Below are 24011 nucleotides of genomic sequence, written 5' to 3'. Positions count from 1 at the left end.
AGAAGTGTTGATTTCATGAAGGTTTTGCTGATGACAGCTAAGGAGCATATTTCCAACTTCCCTTTCCCCACTAACAGTCACAGCTCTGCAGGGGCTGCGTGTCCACGCCCAGTGAAATGAAACACCGGGGGCCCAGTGCCAGGCCGATGCCAGGTCTCTGGGCCCACCCACCTCTCCTGCACAGGCAGGCGCTCCTGGCCCAGCCAGCCCAGCAGGTGGCACGGGAAGGGCTGGGAGGGCCTCCCTTTGTCTGTGCCACTGCAAAGCAGGGTGGCTCTCCCCACGTGACTCCCCTTCTCTGGCGCTGCTTCTCCTCGTGGGGTTAATTACACCAACCTGAAGCTCAGGGAGTGAGTTAATTGCCAAACACATTACAATTATCAGGAGCCCACGAGGTGCTTTACCACCATAAAGCATTACATCTAATTATTGTTCATAATCATAAAGGTTCAGAAGCACCAAGGGCTCCCATGGCAACCTTAACTCTTTTCCTCTGTCTGTTTCTCTCTCTCTCTCTCTCTCACACACACGCACACACACACACACACACGCACACACGGCGATAGACTTTTTCATTGCAGTATTAATTGCAGCTCATAAACCTGCCATATTATTGGGAAAATATTTATTTTTATAAACTAAGTTGGCAGCACTGAGGTAATGATTGCTTTCTGAATGCTCAGACAGGCAGGGTCCTCCGCCTGATGACAAGGCACGCGAGTATCAGCCAATGCACTTGCTTAGTCTTCAGCAGCAACATCTTTATCAGATAGACATCATGAGGACGTGGTGTGGCTTTCTTTTTATGGTTTTTCAGTACGAATAGCCCAGGATGATTGAGGGTATTTTATAAATATAGCAGAAACATGTCTCTAAACAAGCAATATAGGAGAATCTAAACCATCGATCAATTGAAAGGCTGATTTGCAAGATGATGGGATGTGTCCTAGATGCAAACGCAAGGCTATGAGACTTGGCACGTTTATCAGTTTGGCTGAACGAACTGCTGAAATAAAAGTTCCATGTAAAAGCAGTTTGACTTATACAGTCAGCCCTCTGTGTCCACGGGGGATTCGTTCCAGGACCTCCTGTGGATCCCCAAATCCACAGATGCTCAAGTCCCTGACGTAAAATGCATATAACCTACGCACATCCTCCTGTATACTTTAAACCATCTCTAGATTATTTGTAATACTTAATATAATGTAAATGCTGTGTAAATAGTTCTTATACTGTAATGTTTAGGGAATAATGACAAGAAAATAAAGTCTGTACGTGTTCAGTACACATGTAACTTTTTTCCCCAAATATTTTCAATCTGCAGTTGGTTGAATCCATGGATATGGAAGGCTGACTGTGTTTATAAATACCACACACATATATATGTGTGCAGCTTCATGCGCAGTAATGGCAGCATCAGTGGAAGTATTAATAAATCAAACTCATTCACATGGAAGTACTTGAGACTCAGCCATACGTCTGGCCTGTGATATCTGCCATATAATTTCCTTAAAGGGAAACTTGGTTTTAGAGGATCTGGAAATCCTGCTGTTGCCAGAGAAGTCGTGTTTAAATGCTTCACTCTTGCCATCTGGTTGGAGCTCTGTAGTCACCAGCAGGAACCAGTGGCGGAGCCTGGCTCTCTTCTGTTCTGCATGCCTGGAGCCTAGAGATGACTTTCTCCATGACTCTCCTCCTGGGAGAAGAGTAGCTCTCACTGCTGTGCTTGACTGCAGTTCGGAGAGTAGAACACTAGGCACAGTAAGTAAAGTCTTTGGCTGTGGGGTGCTGGCCAGTGCCCTTGACTAGGCTCCCCAGGCCCCAGTGGGTGGAGCTGTGCAGGCAGCAGAGGACAGGCAGTTAAGGCTGACCTTGGGTCAAGGGAGGAAAACTAACAAGGCAAAGGAAAGGGCCACAGTGCTCTAGTGAAGGTGTGCCCCTGAAGAGCCGGCCCTTTTTGACTATTGCAAGTGGCTAGGTCAAGTGATCAAGTCAGTCAAGAGCATGGGGTGGGCATACTCTGTCCGTACTGTCCAGCAAGGAATAAGAAATAAAAATAAAATAGTTGGCCTGCCTTCCAGTAGCTCACAGACCAGGTACGGTAAACAGGAATGGGGGCTGGGGATCCAAAGGGAAAAAGATCCCAACAGGCCACAAAAAACAGACAAATAGGGACAAGTTGCTCAGGGAAGGTTGTCATGGAGCTGCAGGAGCGGCAGCCAGGGCTGAGGTGAGGTTCAGAAAGCCTCCACAGGGAAGAGGGGAGTGCGGCATAGTGACTGGGGCTGCATGACCTGGGCTGGAATCCTGGCTCAGCCGCTTTAGCAACCGTGAGACTTTGGGGAACTGACTTCACCTTGCCAGGCCTCAGTTTCATCTTCTGCAAAATGAGGGACAATTATAGTTGTATATCTTCAGAGATAAGAATTAAATGAGATATTGCATGTAAAGTATTTGCCACGTTGCTTCACACACAGGGAGGGCTCCATAAATATTAGTGATCAGTAATGTTCATTGGTAAGTTTGAGAAGGTGGGAAGAGACAGAGATGGGTAATGGGAGAATAGGTACACTGGGTGGAGTGCAGCGGCATCGTCATAGATGATGGCAATAATATCTACACGTAGGATTGTTATGAGGAGGAAATGAGTTAATATGTACAATACTTGGAATGGTGTCTGGCAAATAGTAAGCGCTGTATAGTAGTGGGTATTATTGATACTATTAGGTTGTTGCTTTGTTTATGACTAGTGAAAGTGTTTCTTAGCACTAAATAAAACCCACTACTAGTTATTAATTATAAACATAAAGTAAACAACCCAAAAGTGTTTGGCTGACAAAGTATCAATATAATAATATGTGAGCTACCCCAAGTCATGACCAAGTGCCTGAGGGACACTCACAGGAATAAAGGATGTGGTTGATATTAGTAATTCATGTATGCCACTATGCTGCCATGAGGACCACTGGAGTGTCCATCACATTTAAATCATGTTCAAAGTAAAATTGGGGCTGTAAAAAGAACCAAAGGAGAGACACCAATGTCCGGGATGTCATAAAAATTCAGGAACACATGGTAATAGCAGAGCCCAGCAGTAAAAGGGGCCAAGTAACAAAGAGTAGGATGTGAAGCTTCTTGGGCTCCCTACTTCACGCCAGCCAAGAGAACACCACCATCCTCATGCAGTGGCACTGAAAGGGAACAGCAGTGAGAGAAAGCTTAGATGGCAGTGCTGGGGTACATGTCTAGAACATGGGGTACATGTCTAGTAAATGTTGAGTCACTAGCATGTGGTTGGCATATTGCTTACATATTACCAAGCCCTCACTTTTGTTTTCATTTCATTAGGAATTATAATGCAAAAGTTCCAAGGCCTGGACAAAAGTGACAGGATCTGTGCTTTTTGCAAATGTGGAGACCAAGCCCAGGGTGATGAGGAGGGGATGTGGGCAGGCCGGCAGGCTCTGGCCTCATCCTCCACGTACATCATAGATAAACATAGCACAGAGCTGCTGGCAACCTGGAGGGAGAGTTCGGGAGAGCATAGACTATGTTTTGTTTGTTGGGACTTGCTTAGGGGATGTGACATCATTCATCTGTTAATTCATTCATGTATTCAACCAACATTTATTGGGCACTTTTTGTGCCTAATTCTTTGCCTGGCTCTGGGTTACAACAATGAACAAGACAGACATGGCCCTTGGGCTGTTGACAGGCCATTATGCTATAGTTAGTTAGTAGGTGTTATGTTAGGAGGGCTGGGAGCACAGACCATTTTTGAAGAGAGAAGGTATAAGTTTTGAGCTATCTATGGTGGCTGAAAAGTCAAGCTCCCTGCCAAAAGAAATACAAACCACCCAGATTTGGTGTTTGTCTTAAACAGAATCAATACATTTTGCTAAAGTCTGACGGAGTTGTTTAAACTACAAGGCTGGTCCCATGATATGCACAGCCCATAATACAGCATAAGATATCTGAAATATGCCAACTCCAGGAAAAGCTTCCCCTTCTTTATGTCACAGGCTCTGGGGCTTGGGTGGGGCAGTACAGAGGCAGTTACAGGTGCAAACACAGGACAAGACTTGGAGCCAAAGGATGTTCAGTCTGTTCCACTCCACAGATCTCTCTAGGAACAGACAGTACTGCAGAGTAGGATAAAGACCATTGACATTTAAAAGTAGATTTCAATTTAATGTTTCTGAAGAGTCTCAAAGACATACACAAAAGGTTTGAATAAAATCTGTGATAAGTGGCTTTCCCCACTCCATCTCTCACTTCATGCCACAATTCTTTGTCCAATTATCTTCTAGTGAGCATATAAAGTTTACAAATGAAGTGGGAACTGGTGCTGTTCACAATGCTATGGTGCCTGGCACGCCATCATTTTTCTTCCAAAAAGGGTAGGGATCATCTTTTGTGCATGCCCCCCCCCCGCCAAACTTTGTGGAGTCCCCCCCCCCACCACGCAATCCTCAGCCTCATCATTTACTATACCTGAAGAATTTTTTTGGTTGTATATATTAAGTCCAAGTGACCAATAGCATTTTCTCCATTTTAAGAGAGAACTCTGTAAAGCCAGAATGTAAATCTCTGTAGCAACTGAGAAAAAAAAAAAGAGTAACTAATAGCTCTAAAGGAAAATAGCATTGAAGGAATTGAGATTCATAATTCACACAGATTAAATTACTCGTTAACTGCTTGGTCTGAAGCACCATGCTATTGCTCCATATTTTAAGCATCTCTTAAATAAGATTAATTTTTAGAATGGCAGGTAATGTCCCTCGCAAGGGGAAAATAACTATTTACTTATCATCCTAGATTACATATTAAAAAGCATTTCATTGCAATTTAATTTGGTGAGTCAGAATCTTCACCCGGAGATCAGTTATCACTACCCTGATGGGATGCTCATTCACTGGGGGAAATGAAGACGACGCAAAGGAAGGGAGGGTGGGACCCAGAGAAGACCCGTGGGCTTCGTGTGGGCCCCGCCTGTGGGTCCCCTGTCTGGGCTGCAAGAGGGGACTGCACTGGAGATGAGGTAACCCTTTTACAAGGGGTTGGAGACAGCACTGGAATAAGCAACATTGTCTTTTTATGATCTTGGTTTTTAATTTAAATATGTTTATTTTCTGATTTCAAAATGAATACGTGGTTTTCATTGAAAATAATTAGAAGAGTTTTTTAAAGTACAAAGAAATAAATAACAGGTTGGGCACGGTGTCTCACACCTGTACTCCTAGCACTCTGGGAGGCAGAGGCAGGAGGATCGCTTGAGTTCAGGAGTTCGAGACCAGCCTGAGCAAGAGCGAGACCCTGTCTCTACTAAAAAAATAGAAACAAATTAGCCGGACAACTAAAAATATATATATGAAAAATTAGCCAGGCATCGTGGCACAAGCCTGTAGTCCCAGTTATTCGGGAGGCTGAGGCAGGAGGATCACTTGAGTCCAGGAGTTTGAGGTTGCTGTGAGCTAGGCTGACGCCACGGCACTCTAGCCTAAGCAACGCAGTGAGATTCTGTCTCAAAAACAAAGAAAGAAAGAAATAATAACTTGAAAATTCTACTTCTGGAGACACACATTGCTCCCTTTGTATGATGAGTCTATACCTATAACGTTTTGAAAGAGGGACAGTGTTTGATGGGAAACGCCAAGGCCCTGAGTGGCAGCACCTTGGTGTCCAAGGAAGAGCAAGGAGGCAGGTATGGCTGCAGCAAGAGGGGGAATGCTAGGAGAGGCGGTTAGGGCATAAATAGATACTTGTAGGCCAGAGGAAGGGCTTGGGGTTGTACTCTGAGTGAGATAGGAAGTCACTGAAGGATATTCATTGAAGGAGTGATATCATGTTCTAAAAGGATCTGGCTTCTTGGGAGAGGGGAGGAGAGTAGCACAAGGAAGCCATTGCAGTAATCCAGGAGAGAGAGGATGATGGCTCTGATGAGGATGGAAGTGGCAGAGGCAGTGAAAAACGGGTGAGATTCTGAATGTAACTTGGAGGTAATGGTGGAAGGATTACTGATAAATTACCCTCCTGCTCCACCGTCCATGAAGCTTTGTCCCAAGGCACGTGTTGTTCTGGGAAGTTCCTGAGATGCTCTCCCCATTACTGCTCAATGTGCAGTCTCCCAGTTGAGCCCCACATCTACCCAAGCTAACCTAGAAATATTCTGTTTCTTGCATACTTACCATGCACCTCAGAAAACCCCTTGGTTCCTCCTTCCCTCACCTCCGATGCTCTGACTGAGAGAGGAAAGGCAGCAACCACTTCTTGTTTCGATGACCTTCTGTGATATTGTAATATACTGCTAAATACAAAGAGAATCAACTAAAATAAAACACCACCAAATGTGTCCCTTTCAAAGTGAAAGGCAGAGATGTTTTGCAGCCTGTTGATTAGCATGCACAGCCACAGACCCAAGCTCAAGATTTAGTGCTCATGGCAGACACCTCAGAGAAGGTGCGAGGACATGGTGCCCTGGAAGACAGAGCTGCAGAGAGGGACAGCAGGCGTCAGAGAAATGTTGTCTTCTGTACTGAACTGTATGCACTTTTGTATTCAGAGAAGATTTTCTAATTTCTCCTGAAAGTGGTAAGAACAAATGAGGCTCTTAATATGCCCCATTTGAAACTTGTGTTTCATCATTCTTAAAAGCAAAATGAACCATTTTTCTCACCATCCTTCAAAAATAAAAAGAGAAGTTTCAGTTCTACTGAAAATCCTTATTCGGCCAGGTGTGGTGGCTCACATCTGTAATCCCAGCACTTTGGGAGGCAGAGGCAGGAGGATCACTTGAGGCTAGGAGTTCAAGACCAGCTTAGGCAACACAGTGAGACCCTCATCTCTACAAAAAATTAAAAAATTGGCTGGGTGCTTGTAGTCTTACCTACTTGGGAGGCTGAGGCAGGAGCATCGCTTGAGCCCAGGAATTCAAGGTCACAGCGAACTATGATTGGGTCAATTCCATATTCCACATACACATGATGAATGCAGGAGCCCTGTGGAACACAGGCAAGGATGGAGGCCATAATCAGGACTTGTGGACATGAGTATGTGGTTTCTCTCTTCCTGGCCCACAGATGTGGGTAGTGTGTGTGTGGACTTCCTCCATGGGCAGTATGTCTGGCACCTGGGCCTGGACACTTAAAACCTGAGGAATTATCACTTCAGTGTTTTTATATGAAAGATAAGAATCTATTTATAGTAAGAAAACAAACTGGTTAATTCCCTTATCAAACATACATAGATAAATAATGCAAAGTAGCATAAATAACACAATTTTCTACATGTTTAAAAAAGGCTTGGATGGACCTCTAGGGCATTATGCTGAGTGAAGAAAAGCCAGTCTCAAATGATCATACACTGTATAATTCCATTTATGTAACATTATTGAAATAACTGAATTATAGAGATAGAGGACAGATTGGTGATTGCCAGAGGTTACAGATGGTGGGGGATTGGGGAAGGGGATGAGTGTGCCTAGAAAGGGACAGCATGGAGGACATCCTTGTGGTGACGGAGTAGTTCTGTACCTTGACTGCAGTGGTGCGCATGAGATAAAGCGGTGTAGAACTAGACACACGTTGTACCAATGTCAGTTTCCTGGATTTGATATTGTGCTATAGTTATGTAAGATGTAACCATTGAGGGAAACTGGGTGACCTCTGTACTATCTTTGCAGTGTCCTGTGAATCTATAATTATTTCAAAATAAGAAGTGAAAAAAAAAAAAAAGCAAGCATACTGTGATTAGGAGGATGAAAAGGCAAGCCATGGGCTGGGAAAATATTTTGCAATACATTTATCTGACAAAGGGCTCATATCCAAATATGTAAAGAATTCCTACAAATTAATAAGAAAAAGACAAATCCATAAAAATGGGCAAAGGAGAATATCCACATGTCCAGTGAACATTTGAAAATGTGCTCAACGTCATTAGTCATGAGGAAAATGCAAATTAAAACCACAATGAGATAGATATTACTGCACATTCATCAGAATTGCTAGAATTAAAAAGAGTGACAGTATCAAGTTTGATGAAGATATAGTGCAATTAGAATTTCTGTCTATTGCAGATGAGAGTGTAAAGTAGGTCAGCCACTTTGGAAAACTCTGGAGATTGAATTCTCCATGAAGTAAGTTCTGTAATGAAGATTAGAATGTAGGAAGTTTATTAGGAAGTACTTTGGAGACCAACACTTGGGAAAAGAAAGGAAAAGGAAGAGAAGGAAGAAGAATTGGCAGAGGGAAAAGTTGATCTATGAGGAAGTCTCAGGAAAGAACTCAGCTTCCCTTATAAGGAGCTCTAATGTTGGAATGGCCATTCAGAGTTGTTCTGAGCTGGGGACTTGGTTTTATGCCTCCATGTTGATCAGTCATTGCGTGTGGGCTGGGCCTGGAAGGAGATGTGACCTTGGGTGAGGCACCTCTCCTGAGCCAAAGCGATTCCTGTAGAGGGGAAATTCCTGCTGTCTCCTGGCGGCACTTCTGACAGCTAGGAAAATAGGCTTCAGCCCTGAAGGGAGATGCGTGTAACACCTCATAGCTCCTTTACAGTCCATCCTTTGTACTAATTGGATTCACTTCTTTATGAATTTTGGTGAGCAGCTCCTCCAAAATCCTGATGGAACTCTCCTTGAACAAACGATAGTCTCTGATAGCTGGAACTACACTCATCTTCCCCATCCTCTACTACCCAATCTAGATTTCCTTCACCCTCAGTTAGGTCCTCTGGGCTATCAGTGGCTTATCTGATGATATGATCCAGACTCTCACTTCCAAGGGAGCCAAGTCCCTGGTTTTCCTGTGCTTCTCTGGCCAGGGTTGCTGTACTTGTGCTTTTGTCACCAAAACTGGGCACAGGAGTATTAGGAGGTACCCAAATGGATCACATGGGTGTCAGTTATATTCCTTCCTGCCTTCCTCCTGAGGATCAGGATCCATTATTGTTGCCAGTGTAGTGGTTCCTTTCTTGCCAACTGGTCTCTTGCTCATGAAGCAGCCATAGTTCAATGGTACTCTTGCTGTGTCGCCCAGTGGAAGGGTTCTCCTTCTGGGAACTAGAACCTCTAAACCCGCAGAGCCCAGAGTTGCAGAGATGGGAAGCACAACATCTCTTGATACATCACTGGGAGTCATGTTAGGTGAGCCCTTTCCCCCTTCTGTCCTTTGACTTTTGGACCAATATATAGGACCATATAAAGGTCATTGATTTAGAGTGTACGCTCAGTCCTTGCAAGGTACCACCTCCAAATTGACACTTCAACTGTGCCTTCAATACATCATTCCATCTCTATCACACTGGCTGCTTCTGGGTTGTGTGGTATTTGATAAAACTGGTGGATCCCATAATTGTGTGGATATTCACACAGCTCTTTTGCTTTAAAGTGGTGGCCCACTCTGTAAACCTTCAGGTAATGGAGTTGGCTTAGACTCTGTGGGCAGGAAAGACAAACCCATATCTGCATATATATCTATTATTATCAAAATCAAACGCTGTCCTTCATTTCATTCTTTGGATGGAAGGGGCCCAATATAATCAGCTTACCACCAAGTGACTGCTTGACCAACTTGGGGGATGGTGCCATATTAGAGACTTATCATTGGCCTCTCTTGTTGGTGGGTTGGACATTCAACAGTGGCCTTAGCAAAATCAGCCTTTGCAAGTGGGAAGCATGTTGTTGGTACCATGCATAGTTTCTGTCCTCACCACTATGATTACTCCATCCATGTCCCCATCATGCTGGCTCTGACATGGCCAAGGAAAGGGGCGGGATGATGTCAACTGGTTGACTCATTTTTGTCTATCTGGATTTTTAATGGTTCTTCCATGGTGGGTGCGCTCTGGTAGGGGTTAACATGCCAGATCTTCACACTTCATGCTCACTCCCCTAGGTCTATTCCTCTCACCAAGACTTCCTTGTTTCTGATCTTCCTACCTTCTCCTTTCCAAACCTTTGATCAGCTGACTAAGCCATTTGCCACTGCCCATGGGTATATGCATATTCTAACCTCTGGTCACTTCTCTTGTCACACAAAGTAACTAACTGATCAGGTTCACTGCCCGAAGCTCTGTTCAGTGAGAGGATTTCGCCTCACCCCTGTCTTCAGGTTCACCTGTGAGTGTGAACCATCATCCATTTTGGGCTTAAGTTCAAATCCAAACCAGCCCATCCACAAACTGAATTTGGGGTTTTTCCTTCTCTGACATCTGGTCATGATGGCTTCCCCATGTGGCCATAGGAATGAGCTGAAGGAGAAGCAATTTTTTCAGTTGAAGCAACTCCCAAAGAGGGCTGATGGCCGGCACCAGTCTCACAGCTAGGGGACCTGTTGTGAAGGGGAATCTAAGGGACATGTACAGTGTTCGCCAAGAGTATCAGTGAAAGCTAAATATACACTCAGTGTATGAGTGGAATGACTCAGACTTTCCACTTTTAGGTGTATATGGAAAAGAAATGAGTGCATTTGTTCACAAAAAAAACTACATACTAATTTTCATAGCAACTTTATTCATAATAGCCCCAAGCTGGAAACAATGCAAAGGTCTATCAATAGGAGAATAGATAAATTGGGCATATAATCATACAATGGAATATGAAACTGACATATAAAAGAACAAACTACTGATATACACAATAATGCGGATAAATCTTACAGACGTTATGTTGAATGAAAAAAAGCCAAAACCAAAAAAGTATATACTGTCTGATTTCATTTAAATCATTTATCAAGGACAGGCAAAGTGAACTTACGGTATTGTAAGAAAGAATAGGTTTTACTTTTGGTGGAGGTTGGTAGGTATCACCTGGGGGCTTTCTGAGATGTTGGAAATGTTTTGTATCTTGATCTGGATGGTGGTTACATTGGCTTAATAAACTTTCACATGTGCATATGTGTGTGTCTGTGTGTGTGTGTGTATAATCCCTGTACTTTACACATTACACCCTTTTTGTATTTTATACCTCAATTTAAAAAAAAAAGAACAAATAAATAGCATCTGAAACTGAAACAGAAAATACAAGTATACAATAAAAAGACGTACTATGTAGTTCTTTAATTTGTGATATCTCTGCTTTGACCTTCTCAGCCATTTTGAAGGGGCAAAGCTTCGGGCATAAACACTATGCAGATTGCACTTGATAAGTTACTTGGAACACAGTGTCATTAATTTACCTGATCTGATTCTTTTTTGGGTCGAGAGGTTTCTGCTCAGCCCTGTCCTTTCCATCTACAGCAACCTCTTGTCTCTGACCTTCCTGGAATAATTTCCATTTCTGGAGCGAACTGCATTCTACAAAACATAAACATGCTCCAGTTCCCTTCCTTCCACCTCTAAATCTCCTGCAGCTGGTGTCCCTCTGCCTTTTGTATTGGAAGTATTTGAAGTCACTATCCCTTAGCTATTTTCAAATACATTGTCACTTCCCTTTCCCCATCCCCTGAGGCTTTCTGTGTGTGAATGATTTAGCAGGACTCAGTAATCAGATATTTAAAGGGACCAGCTCCTTTTAAATTAAGACAGATTTTCTACACAAAATGAACCCCTTCAACGCCATGATATGAGCCTTGTTCCCAGGATGAATATACCGGACAATGATCTGTCAGTGTTTGGGGTAGATAGGTGTGATGGGAGCATTCTATTCAAGTTATTGAACAATTTTCTTCATCTGTAAAATAGAGAAGTAATAGGAAGTAATAAGGTTACTGTGGGAATTAAAACAGTAGACATAAAATGCTGAAACAGTTCCAGACAACAGTGAATACCTGTAGGAGAATTCTGATCAGAATCAGGATGTTCACTGAGCATGTGCAGAACACATCCATGAAAACCAACAACAGCAGGAAAATGTCTCATGTGCAAATAAATGCGCCTCACTTGGGAAGGACAAGTCCCAAATGGGAAATGATCTTCTATTGTTAACAGACAAAACAGAGAGAATGATTTAAGTTACACAGGGAGAATTTTTTTCAAGATTGAGCTGAATTAATTATTAAAGACATACGTTATGAGTAGGCAGGATAATATCAAGGAGGTCTAAATTATTTACACTTTATTGCTCTCAGTGTATGGGTGTCTGACATGCCTCATCTCCTACTAGGGAATTCTGCAGACCCAGAATATTTTCTAATAATGCATCTCTCTAAGATGATCTTGAAACATCTTACTTATTGAATCAGAATCAGAATTTCTTAAATTCCCTATCACAAAGATTCTACTTTTAGGAATATCTTCTTTCAGGTTGCAGAATGTAGCTTCTCCTTTAAGAATTGTGAGAAGGAAGAGATGTTTCCAAGGAACATGCTGGTTCTTAATGTACAATCAATGCTGTACCATTTCTGAAAATCGTGATGTAAATGGTAAAAGCAAGATCAGGAAGGTCTTGCCTTCCAGATGCACCTTACTGCTTCCTCTGCTTGTGTCATCTACTGATGCCTTGGAGTTCCAAAGGGTCCCAATATGCCCACGTCCTGACTGTGTTCATTAAGTTAAGCAACCATCGTATCACACCTGCACATCTGCTGGTCAAGTTGTGAGTGAACGGGAAGGAGCCAAGTAGCTCTCACGCTACCCAGCCGCGCACATATGAAAGCAGTGGCGGGAGGGGAGGAGCATTTTTGAACAACTATGAAGAGAATTTGGTAAGAGATGAGGGCTCACTGATGAATCTGGGACTCTCTCTTATCTTTCCCTGTATGTAGAGATTCATAGGAAGAAAAGTTCTGTGTCAAATCAGTTTTAGTGGGTGTCTCTTGAGCATTCCAGATTCACTGTTTGAGACCCATTCTAGCTCTGTCTTGCCTCCCCCAGCATGAATGACTGTGGGTCCCAGCAAAGGTCAGGTGTCTGTGATAGGTTTTAGAAGAATGCAGTATATCCACTATTTTCTGTATCAAAATTTTCCCAAGTCTGCATAGCCCTAGATTTAAGAAATAACCTAGTATTTTACAGTGAAGTAGGGAAATTATAATTACCAATAATTATTGTACATTTTGAAATACCTAGAAGGAAAGAATTGTAATGTTTCCAACACAACAAAAAGATAATCTTTGAGGTGATGGATATCTCAATTACCTGGATTTGATCAATATACATTATATACATGTATCAAAATATCACATGTACTCCAAAAGTATGTACAACTATGATACATCAATAAAAAATACAAAAAAGAATAAACTGTGAAAAGATTGAGATTCAAAAAAAAAAAGAAAGAAAGAAATAGCCTAAATATAGAATTTGGGGTGCATGCAGGGAGGTAGGAGAAGGCGGGGCAGAAAGCTGGAGGGTCATACTGGGTTTCTTATTGACCACTATATTCCTGATAAAGAGGTTCTACTCTGAGAATCTCTGTGTCAAGATGCTTAATTTGATTGATATCCTTTGGATAAAGGAGAAACTAGGAATTTGAGGGACATGATAAAAAACTGTAATCAGGGACCATCCATAGTACTTATTTATTTTCTTTTGTAATCCTACTAAGATCTTTGGGCATCTAACTTCTTCCTGACATTTTGACTGGCCACCTTGATTCTAATGGGATCTTCAGATTATTAGAAGACACATGGGAAGGGGCCAAAATTCTTGTTTCTAACCCTCAGGTAGGCCTGATAAAGCCTTGCAAATCCATCACCATTTTCCTTCCCATCAGGGAGTTTGAACCAGCCAGGTGGTACCTGAGAGTGGCTCTGCTTGGGCAGGTCTTGGCCTTGGTCCAGAGGTGATGCTGTCTATTCCCCAGAGTGGGCTGAGATGCTCTGTCTGAGTTAGTTTTTATCTCTCATCTCCAGTACGTGTGTCTTAGTTCATTTGGGCTGCTATAACAAAATACCATAAACTGGGTGGCTTGTAAACAACAGAAATTTATTTCTCACAGTTCTGGAGGCTGGGAACTCCAAGATCCAGGGGCCAGCAGACAGTGTCTGATGAAGGGCCACGTTCTGGTTCACAGATGGCACCTTCTCATGGTGCCCTCACACAGTGGAGGGGGCAGGCAGCTGTCTGGGGCTTCTTTTGCAAGAGCGCTAATCTCATTCATGATGGCTTCTCCCTCTTGACCTAATCACCTCCCAGAGGCCCCACCTCCTAATATCATCAGCTTGGGGGTTAAGATTTCAACACAGGAAATTTGGCAGGGACACAAACATTCAGACCACAGCACTTTAGTTTCCAGATTAATTCCCAGACTCTCAGAGAAATCCTTATTCAAATAAATTAATTCGGAAGAAAATCCCAAACTAATTAGCATGGATTGTTTTTACTGTTCCCATAATCAGATCTGATGCTCTCTCACTGCCCCAGCCCCTGTTGGGAGAGAATTGAGCCCTGCCATGTGCCACTCATCCTCCTTGTCCTTATTCATTTCTGGCTCGCATCCCCAGAACGCTTTCCAGATCTTCTGCATTTCTTTTCATGAGATCTCTGCCCATTCCTAATTCTGCATTCCCGACCAGGCCTGGCCTGCTGCTGTTGTTCTGTGCGGGAACTCCAGAGACGCCTTGCCAGGGCACAGGTCCTCGGCCCCTGTCACCCAACAGACTGGCGACCCCTTAACTCAGCTGAAGACCTGTTCATTCTTTTTTTTTTTTTTTTTGAGATCACTGTGTTGCCCGGGCTAGAGTGCCGTGGCGTCAGCCTAGCTCACAGCAACCTCGGACTCCTGGACTCAAGCGATCCTCCTGCCTCAGCCTCCCGAGTAGCTGGGACTACAGGCATGTGCCACCATGCCCAGCTAATTTTTTTTTTTTTATATATATATATTTTAGCTGTCCAATTAATTTCTTTCTATTTTTGGTAGAGACGGGGTCTCGCTCTTGCTCAGGCTGGTCTCAAACTCCTGAGCTCAAACAATCTGCCCACCTCGGCCTCCCAGAGAGGTAGGATTACAGGCGTGAGCCACCGTGCCCGGCCGACCTGTTCATTCTTAAGCCTCAGTTTCCCTCTCCTCAGAGACCTCAGGAAGTCGTTCTGTATCTTTGCCCTTGTTTTATGGTGGCGTGTTAGGTCTGTGGAGGTGTCCTCTTGCCAAATCCCAGCCTTTTCCCTTTCCCTCATGCTGGAAGAATCCTTTTTCTTTCAAAAAAGAGGACTTCTGGCTGCTTTCTGTTCCTTCTTCTCTCACCTTAGTTCCTATCCACAGCAATCTTGAAGCTCGTCTGCCAGTGTGTGGGTGGGTCTGGGGGTCTAAACAGTTGCTAATCCTTGCTTAATTAATGTGGTCCCCAGAGCAGGGGCTGGGGCAGATGAGGAGCCGCAGAGGAGGGGCTGCAGAACCCCCTTCCCTGGCTTATTCCTGCTTTGCCTAAAAACCGGCTATGTATCACACTGACACCCAGGGCAGCGCTGTCGCCCCAGACACCAACGGTGATAGCTCTCCTTAATTGCTGGCAACATTTGCTGACTACTCTTGATGTGCTGAGCTTGGTAAACACTTTATTTAATCCTTGCTCTGAAGCAGTTCTGAGAGGTGGGTTCTATTATTCTCCCCATCTTATGGAGGAGGACACTGAGATCCAAGGAGTGGCAGAATCCTGCGAAAAACTCAACTCCGACCCCAGAGCTGGAACGCTTGCCCTAGCCCCAAGCTGGCAACTGTCACTTCTATTCTGAGACTGCCCTGCCAGCTTCTTCTCAGTTGTCAGACTGGGAAGCTGCATCAACTCTCTCGAGAGGACACTTTGAGTAAATGAACACTGACAGGACAGCAGTGCATTCTGCCCCCGCCAGACCCATCTCTGCTCTTCATGACAAAGCTCTGGCCCCCTGTCACTCTGGGCCACATTCTGGTGTGCCTTCGTGTCAGCCCCTAACATTTCTCCTCTTCTCCCACGGTGCATATTGCAAGATGGTCATCCTGTGTGTCTACTTATTCCTTGTGGCTTGTTTGGGTTCAGTTTAGAGTGTTTGTTTGTTTTTCCCAGACAGAATCAGATCCAGCCTTTCTGCCCCCTCCCTTTTGAGAGGTACTGCTCTTCTCCACTGTGTAAATGATTAACCAGCTCGGAGCTGAACTCGGTGGAGGCCATCTCTGTTTCCACCTCCCTTCTATGCCTGTCCTCTGTACTTTCAAAGGGCACACTCCCTTGTCCTACAAGACAGCAACTGTGTACCTTCTGTTGCCTCTCCTAGAACAGCAGTTTCAGCCTTCTGTTGCAGCCTGGGACACAGTGGACAACCAATAAATGTTTGTTGAATGAATGAATGAATGAACGAATACAGATTTCAATATGTACAATCATGGCACTCTGACAGAACTGCTGTTATGATCGCTTTGGAAAGGACCCATGTGCTTAATTTCAGGATAGAAGGATTGTGGCAACAACATTGTACTGACTCTCTTTTCTGGTTCACCAGAGCTCCCTGCACCTGCTGAGAAGCCCACACACACTCACACACCGGTCAGGTAAAGGGAGGAGCCCGCTGAGTATCGAGCCAGCCTTGCCCCAGCCCACCATTTCCAGTGAGGGGCTTGGAAGTAAGGTGATCATTGTCCTTTTGTTTTCTTAGAATGTCCTTTGGGCATTTTAGAGTCAGTGTGACAGCCCTCACGTTCATCCCAGGCTGTTTGGCAAGTACAGGTCGGAGGGTTCTTGCATCAGGTGCTAAATTCTTGTCGAGATATGAAACTGCAATGCCCAGCTCTCCTACTCTGAAGGGGAGAATGAGGTCTTATTAAGATTGCCTGGCAGAATGTGTTATTTATAAACCCACCGGCTTATCACCAAGAAGACTGCTATCTTCACCGAGAGAGGCTTTTAAAGATTTCTCTGTTAATATTTGCTTCATCATTTTACAAAGTCTTTAGCTAGGCCTGATTAGACAGTTATTTCTGGCTGGGTACAAATTCTGTTTTCAGAATATTGCTTGGCTCTTTGTTTCCTTCCCCTCCACACTGCCCACCCCCAGCCTGACTCATCTCTTCTAGAACCTTCTCTGTCCTTCCCCAAACCACTGGGAATGATTTACTAAGTGCATTTGCCAGCCAGCTTCCAGACACTGGCTAGAAAGAACAATTTACAGGAACAAAATGTCCCCAACTTGTAACTGGATCATGGTCCAAAATTCATTTACGAATTAGCCATTGGAATCAATGATGTTTTTTTCTCATAGAAACAAAGGTGGGGGTAAGGTCTCAAGATAACCCCCAGAGCCCACTTAATCCATAATGTGGCTGAATTGTACCACATTGAGGGATCTAGGAACAGAATATACGTGATGCAGAAGAGAGGATTGTGGTGGGGCAGGGGAAGGGAGGACAGGAGGAGAAATTGGAGGAGGGGGGGCAGTTTTTCTCCCTCTCTTTATTAACACAGTTCTAGTCCCGGGCCACAGTTCATAATAATCAGGTCTTAGGCACACAGCCTCTTGTGGCCTTAGAGTCAGAAATGATTGGAGTTCAGGGTCTGACCCTTGCTAAGCAAACTCACGGCAGCTTGATGTGCCAATCAGAATGGCAGTTACTCACCAACACTACTGGCTATCAAGCCCCTAGATTAGCCTGTTGCTACCAGTGCCTTTCCTTCTTGGAAGCAAGTCCACAAGGGAGGCTGGAGTGCAATCAGAAAGCTGTGTGTGAGCCTCACTTAGATCAGGGCGTCTACCGTCCCAAGCCTGGACGGGACAATTTGAGACCCCACTATTCTCTCCTTTGGGCACTTGGTGCGTAATCAAGGCTCAGGACTTGCTTCTTTCACTCTCCCTTTCCTAGACGTCCTGGCTTTTTGCCAGACACATTCTTGCTCTAACTGTGGTGATATCTTCAATCAGATTAGAGCCAAAATTGGTAGGTCTGGGAGCCATTCTGAATTTTTAAAGTTAATGTAGTAGTGCTCTGTTTTGATCCAACATGTGTGGATTTTGCAGTATAACTAGCAGGAAACAACTTAATTCTATGTTCTCAGGGGTCATTTTAATTCAATGTTTCTAACCCTCCAAGCATGTTCCAACTATATCTTCAGCTATAGATCACATCACTATTTTATGTATATGAGAGGGAAGGGGAGAGCAGAATCAGTCCATCTTATTCCACAAAATCCTCAAAATTCAAAAATATTCGCTGCCCCAAATCTCTTTTGGAAATAGCAGGAATATAAAGTAGTAGAACAAAATACATGAAGAAACATAGAATCATTTGCTAACTTTTCATTCTTAATTGAAGCACCCTTTCCCCTACACGAAATGATCTCAACTAGATGCTAGAAAGAAAGGTACACAAACTAAATTATACTAATGTGCAAATGACTAGCTAACACTTCTAGTAACATCTTGTGAGTTTTTGTCTTTTTGAAAGCAAGCAGATAGTGATACATATTCATCTTTAACCAGTAGAATTTCAGGCAGTGTTTATGGCTATTTCACAGAGTAGAAAAGCTCAAGGAATATTGTGGGAAAGATTTCAGTTTCAGGCTGATCTTTTGTTCTGGAGTTCAGCTTTTTTCAGTTAGTTATAGCATCTTCTTTTCTTTCTGAACACTGATCTAGATTTGTTAGACTCCAAGGTTTATCACAAAAATTTCCATGGCAGAACAACAACTATCAGAACCTCTCATTATTGGTGTGAGAGAGGAGCCAGGCTGCTCAGGGGAGAGTGAGGGCAATTCCTGGTATGTGTGACAACTGGAGACCCTCTCCTAGCTTAACTTGACCTTTCATCCATTTTTGTTGGTCACACTTCTCACCTTTTTCCAAATGCCCCATTTCGTTTCTTTTTTTTTTTGGTGACCATGCCCTCTCCAGCCACCCTGGCCCCCTTGCTACTGGTCGGCCAAGCCAGGTGTGCACTCATCTCAGGACCTGCCTCTTCTCTCTACCTAGAAACTCTTCCCCCAGATTGTTACAACAACCCTCTGTCACCTTGCTCAGACCTCTCCCAGTGCTGCCTCTTCAGAGAGGTAGTCCCTGACCTATCAAAAATAGCATCTTCCTCCATTTATTATCCTCTCTCCTTGCTCAATTTTTCTTCATAGCACTTATCACTACCTGACATATTATGTATCTGTTGTTTAAATTTTAATCCATTTGTTAATATCTGAACGCTAGCTGCACTTGAGAGGGATTTTGTCTGGCTGGACCAGAGCTACATTCCTAGCACCTGTGCTGGGCACAATGTGAGCCCTCACTAAATATTTGTTAGGCAAATGAATTTCCATTTTGCAGATGAGAATTTGAAGCTTAGAAAGATTAAATGACTTAGTCAATGTCACACAAGTAGGAAGTACCAGAGATGTGATTTGAACCCAAGTCATTTGATGCCAAAGCCCATATTCTTAACCATCATGTGTGTGTGTGTGTGTGTGTGTCTGTGTGTGTGTGTGTGTGTGTATCTTTCCTTCTTCTCCACTAAACTCTCAGATTCTCCATGATACGGACTATTTGTATTATAGCTTGTAACCTAAATGCCTGAAGTGTCTGACATGTAGAGGGGATTCTATAAATGTCATATAAAAAATATATGATCTGCTAATGGATAACTGCTTGGACAGAGAGAGAGAAGCACGTTTCTGATGAGGACACAGTGTAGACAAAGCACAAAGGCCTAAGAAACAATGTGAATAGCAGAGTTCAAATACCTTCTTAAGTAGCTAGCTTATCACTAGGGGCAGCTTAGGCAGTGTGAAAAATAAAGTCTATCAAGTATGATCATTGCACATTCCCCTTTAGCAGCTGGAGTCATTGCCCCACACCTTGCCTCATGGCGCACATGCAAGTTTAAATCTTGAAATGCTTTGCTAATCTTCCAAAGACTTCATTATGGTGAGATGGGGCCATGGTAAAAATGTGCTTGTCTTTACAACAAGGACAGATGGTAAATTGCTAGCACCATACAATGGCCACAGGACTTAACACGGGTTCTGAATGTCAACCAGACAACAGATGCAATGTTTACATTTACTGAGAGGGTTCAATCTCAATGATACCAATGAATTTGGAGGTGTCTGAGCAGCAAAAAGATTTATTTTGTTAGTTAAACGGAGAATTCTGGACTCTCCAGGGGAGATAATGGTTTGGTAGAAAGCAGTGGTAGAATAACTGATTGTTCTGTTTTTCACAGCCAGCTCCCTTCTTCCTTCTAACATTTTGGTCCCATTGCCACGGCAATCCTGCTGTCCTCAACACAAGGAGACAGGAAGGAGATGGAACCAGAGCCCTCCCATGGGATTGGCCCTTGTGAGCCAAGACTGTCATATTCTGGCTAGCGCAGTGTCCACAGTTGTCTCCTAGCATCAGGGGTGTGCACAGTGACATGCGTATCTCCTTTATCCACCATGCCATGCATCCCTTTTGTAGGCTAAAACGACTGGCATCCTTCTCTCCTACCCAATTCACATCCCCCCTCCCCTCATCACTCATCTTCATCTGCCCTTCTCCCAAACACATTGCTGTTGATTTTTATTAGCTCTGAATCAAAGAAAATGTGTTGGAGAGTATTGCACCAGGGAAGCAACATTTCAAAGTTTAATTACTGTCTCTGTAAAGGTGCTTTCTAAATTAAACCAGCCTGTTTCCCAGCCTCTTGAAAACTTTTTCTTTCTGTGGAAAAATGGAGTAAATCTCCTGCCACAGGATTGCAGAGAAGGAAGCAGCCATCTTTCTCTCATCTGCTCAGAACCTCTTCAAAGCCCCGACTGTCTTGTTCAAGGTCTGCTAAATAGAAACAGGCATGTTGGCCCCGACTGTTGGGCCAGTGCTGAGAAGCATGTGGAGAAATGGGTGCCCTGTAGACTCCATCTGAGCCCTGCAAGTCTGCACGCCATGGCTTGGCAGCCCCTGCAGAAATTTGAACAATTTAGATTCAGAAGAGTGCCTCTCTGGATTAATACTAGATTCCTACCTTAGATTGCTGTAAAGAACAAGGTTAATCAAATGTGTTGAGAAAGGACATCTCTCACCAGACCAGCAAAACAATAGAGCTATGTTGCCCCTCCCCCTCCAAAATAGAGATATGTGCTTGCTGCTAGCAGGGAGATGGGGGCAAAAGTGACCCTCATTCATAACTGGTGGAAATGTGAATTGTTACAGTTTTTTCAGAAGGCACTCTGGCCACAGGTATTAAACTGGAAAAGATACCTGCTCAGAGAGGCCGTCCCTGACCATGCTGTCTATGGCAGCACATTCTCAGAGTCTCTATCGTGTATCCTACTTTATTTTCTTCCTAACATTTCCCACTATCTGAAATTATATATACCATATATTCTACATATCACTTTATTAACGTATAATTAGCATACAATAAACTGCACATATTTGAAGTGTACAATTGAACGTATAAACACAATAGTGAAACCATTGCCACAGCCAAGATAATAAACAGTTCTTCACTCTCGAAAGTTCTCTTGTGCCCCTTGATAATCCATCCTACCTCTCCCCTACAGGACACCACTGAACTGCTCTCACTATAGATTAGTTTTCATTTTCTTGAATTTTATATAAATGGAATTATGCAATATGTACTCTTTTTTATCTAGCTTCCTTCGCTCAGTGTCATTGTTTTGAGATTTATCCAAATATGTTATCAGTATCAGTAGTTCATTGCATTTCATTGCTGAGTAGCAGCCCAATATATGGCTGTGCCACAATTTGTTTATCCATTCACCTGTTGGGGCACATTTGGATTGTTTCCAGTTGCTTATTGCAGATAAAGCTGCTTTGAATGTTCATTTACAAGTCTTTGTATGGCTACAGGCCTTCATTTCTCTTTGGTATATACCTAAGAGTAGCATGGCTGTGTCACGTGGTAGTTTCAACATTGTGTTTAACATTTTAAGAAACTATCAAACTGTTTTCCCAAATGGACATATGATTTTACATTCCCACAGCAGTGTATGAAATCTCCAGTTACTCCATATCAAAGGAATGTATAAGACAAATATACACAATTTAACAAAAAAATAATTTAAAAATTAAATTGGGATAAAGCCACCACTCAGACATAAGAAAGAACATTTCTGGGAACTTAGAGGATCCGGTCTCCCTCTATCAACCCCTCCCTTCCCACCAGAGATAACCAGTGTCCTGAGTTTTGTGTTAATCATTCCCTTGTTTTCTTTTACCATTTTACTCCCTATTTTATATATATATATATTCCATATATATATGTATATATATATATAAATTTGACAGTTTTATATATAAATATATATCCCTTAAACATTAACTTATTTGGTTTTTCCGGTTTTTGGTTTTTTGAAATGAAATCAGTGGTCATTTCCCCAATCCCTCGGTGTATAATTGGTATTGACATACCTGGCATTGACTCCTTGGCCTATGAGATAAGACCTGTCATAGTGGAGAAGGCCAAATGGAAACTTCTTTTTTTTTTTAAGAGACAGGGTCTCACTCGATTGCCCACACTGGAATGCGTAGCATGAGCATAGCTCACTATAACTTTGAATTCCTGGCCTCAAGTGATTCTCCTGCCTCAGCCTCCAGAGTAGCTGGGACTACAGGCATGCACCACCATGCCTGACTAATTTTTCTTTTTTAGAGACAAGGTCTTGCTATGTTGCCCAGGCTGGTCTCGAACTTCTGGCTTCAAGTGACCCTTCCGCGTTGGCCTTCCTAAATGCTAGGATTACAGATGTGAGCCACCATGCTTGGCTGAAGTGGAAATTTCTGAAACTGCCTCTTCCAGCCAAAATTTTAAATTTAAAAATATATTTCACAAGGAGATGGCAGAGAATAGTGCTACCATTGAAGATTTAGAAGATGCAGAGGTGATAATTATTATATGTCCATTTAATTAACCTGTCTGGCCCCTGCAGAAACCAGATCAATCTTGGAGAATGACAGTGGACTACTGCAAGCTCAAATAGGTAGGCGCCTTAACTGCAGTTGCTGTGCTGTACTTGGGTACCCTTGCTAGAGCAGATTGATAAATAAGGCCTCAGACACATGGTACAAGGTTAATACTTTTGTGAATGTGTTCTTTTCTATTCTGATCAGAAAGAGGATTAGAAATAGTTCATATTTATGTGGCATGGGCAATGAGTATTCATTTACAATTTTGCTCTAAAGCTGTTAACTTTCCTGCCCTCTGTTATAATACATTCCAGAGAGATCTAGACTGTCTGAACATTCTGTGGAACATCACATTAATCCATTACGTCATGCTGATTGAGAAAAATGAATAGGAGGAGGTATTATATTAAGTCCATTTAAGAATAAAGAGCTCCAGACTGTGGGAGAAAAACCCTATGAGGATTCATGAACCTGCCAATTCAGTAACGTTTTTAGGGACTCAGTGGTCAGGGATGTGCTAAGATATCTCCACCAAAGTGAAAAAAAAAAATGATTGCATCTTGAATCTCTTACCGCAAAGAAGTAAGCACAGTGCCTGGCTCTCCAAGTTCTAGAGACAACATATTCTGCATGTAGGAATATTGTTCTGGCCTGTAAACCTAGTGGCACAGAAGGCTGCCAGTCTTGTGTGGCGCTCAGACTAGGAAAGAGCTCTGCAATAGGCCCAGGCTGTGGTGCAAGCAGCCCTGCTGTCTTAGTCAGTTCAGGCTGCTGTAACAAATTACCGTAGACTGGGTGGTTTAAGCAATACACATTTATTTCTTGTAGTTCTAGAGTTGGGAAGTCCAAGATCAAGGCACCAATAGATCTGGTGTCTGGTGAAGGCCTGCTTCCTGGTTAATAGATGGCTGTTCTTCTTATAGCTTTACATGGCAGAGAGCAGAGAGCAAGAGAAAGCTCTAGTGTCTCTTTTTATAAGGGCGCTAAATCCATTCACGATGGCACCACTCTCATGACCTAATTACCTCCCAAAGACCCTCCCCTCCTAATACTATCACACTGGGGGTTAGGATTTCAACATATGAATTCTGGGGTGGGGGACACACATATTCAGTCTGTAACACTTACTACTCAGGCCATACAATACCTATCAGGCTCTAGGGTGTTGGAGCTATCAGTGGTGGAAAACCTGGAATTATGACAAGCCTCTGTGAGAGAACAACAGCACAGGCCTCTGGGGTTCTGAAGCAAGGTCAGACCATTTGTTGAAGAGA

Source organism: Propithecus coquereli, unplaced genomic scaffold, assembly GCF_000956105.1.
Source record: "Propithecus coquereli isolate 6110/MARCELLA unplaced genomic scaffold, Pcoq_1.0 Scaffold9, whole genome shotgun sequence".
Taxonomy (NCBI): domain Eukaryota; kingdom Metazoa; phylum Chordata; class Mammalia; order Primates; family Indriidae; genus Propithecus; species Propithecus coquereli.
The sequence above is the reverse complement of the archived record's forward strand: the minus strand, read 5'-3'. Positions refer to the sequence as shown.